Genomic DNA, 2,011 nt, shown 5'->3' on the forward strand with positions numbered 1-2,011 from the left:
GCACTCCACAACTGTTTGAGAGAAACTGAACTAAGACATTTTCCCCAGGGAATGAAAAATAATCATTTTAATACTACAATGAAAAGAAATAATGATTCCTGAACACTGACCAGCAAGCCCAACATCCCTATAAACCTACCACAAGTGTGAAGATCATTTCAAAGAGGGCCTGATGGAAAAGTTTGGCAGAATCACTCTGAAGCATTTTTAACATGAGAAATAACATACACTTCTTAATTTCTAGTCACCAAAGGGCCAAATTAAAAAGATTTGTTACAGTTGAGGGATTTTCCAAGGTTATGATATCGCCCATCAAACATCAAAACATGAGATGCACAAAACTAAAAAAAATTCAGTAACTTTCATTTTTACCTTCAGTAGTGGGTCCCTGGGAAGTAACTGGATGTCCTTGACACTGTACTATGGTTATTTTCTGCTGCTCTAGGCATTTTGCTGATTACTGTTTTTACCTTCATGAGCATGCAGTCATAAACAGAGTCAGGGAATGGTGAAATAAGTACATGGACTTATTTAGTCTTGTTTGCAATAAAAATTCAAAAAATGTGAAACTCATGATTAGAATGAATGTTTTGCTTTTTATGTGCTTCAGTAATTGAATGTAGTTGTTTTAAAATTAGAGTGGAATAAATTTGAAACAAAAACATTTTTTGGTTTATAACTATTAATTGATTTTACTTGAAACTAAATTATCGAATTTGAAAGATAGTGATTTGTGTAATTCCAGTTTATTATTTCTTTATAGAAATGTATCTCCATTTTTAATAAGAAAATCAATGCAACTGAGTCTTGGAATTTTAACACATTTAAAGCCAAAAATGTATTATGTTTCATAATCTAGGGTTTCATTTATGAATCCACAATAATTGCTTAGTATATACAAATGCACTGTGAAAGGATATGCTCCTTGTGGTGGAAATATAATTTATGATATATTATTGGGAGACAATAAAATATGAAAACATAGTCTCAAGTTCGATTTTTAATATATCTGTATTATTAGAAAAAAATGCTATTAGTTTTTTTTGCCTTATGCATCCCATGACCATAATCTTGATTTTAAGGGAGATACAAATTGTTTCAGAAGGGGTCTAGAAAGTGTTTACATAAACCTGTATTTGGCTATTCAAATCTTTCCTGAGCAAGGTATTCATAAATTGAAATAAAGGAGTTATATTAAATAGAATTATTCATGCCTCAAAGTCCTATTGTCTATGTCCCCTGTGTTTCATATACTTACTAAATGAATGGATAAATTCACATACCAGTGTCCTGAAGATTTTGCAATTTATTCTTACTTACCAAATGAATGGATAAATTCACATACCAGTGTCCTGGTATGTGAATTTATACTTACCAAATGAATGGATAAATTCACATACCAGTGTCCTGAAGATTTTGCAATTTATAACCCTAATATACATTATTATCTCATTAGCTGTGCAAAGTGCTTTAGCACATTAGGCATTTGATATAAAATCAGAATTTTGAGAGTTTTTTTACATAATATATTTGGTCATTTTTTAAATCTTTTATCTATTTATTTATTTATTTGTTTGTTTATTATTTATTTATTTTTAGGTGAGGTGACTCTTGGTTGACCTCACAGATTGCAAGGACCTTGTCAGATTACAATTCCTTATTTTTTTTATTTTTTATGCCTATAGCATCTGGTCTTCCTAGGTGGTCTCCCATCCAAATACTAACCAAGCCCGGCACTACTTAGCTTTCGAGATCAGATGGGATCCAGCTTGTTCAGGGTAGCATGGCCGTAGACTTAATCTGTAATTTAGATAACACATAATTTCACAAAGCATAATGAACGCTTAATCCCTGCCATGTACGGCTAGGCAGAGGTTTTGACAGCCATGAAGTGTTCCCCACATATACATCAGGAGATCTTAATTTATGTTAATGAATCATTTTTCCCAAAATGGGCATTATTTTGTATCAAGCAAAATATTTTCTAAATAGGCTGGTGGTTAAAGGTAAC

The 2,011-nt window shown here is 31.7% G+C and overlaps 1 pseudogene; it reads right to left on the minus strand.

Moving 5' to 3' along the window:
• Nucleotides 1–1,676: 1,676 nt before the first annotated feature.
• On the minus strand, nucleotides 1,677–1,795 carry LOC112480934 (annotated as a pseudogene).
• Between the last annotated feature and the right edge of the window lie 216 nt (nucleotides 1,796–2,011).

The sequence above is a fragment of the Pteropus alecto genome, unplaced genomic scaffold, assembly GCF_000325575.1.
Source record: "Pteropus alecto unplaced genomic scaffold, ASM32557v1 scaffold20, whole genome shotgun sequence".
In the NCBI taxonomy this organism is placed as follows: Eukaryota; Metazoa; Chordata; class Mammalia; order Chiroptera; family Pteropodidae; genus Pteropus; species Pteropus alecto.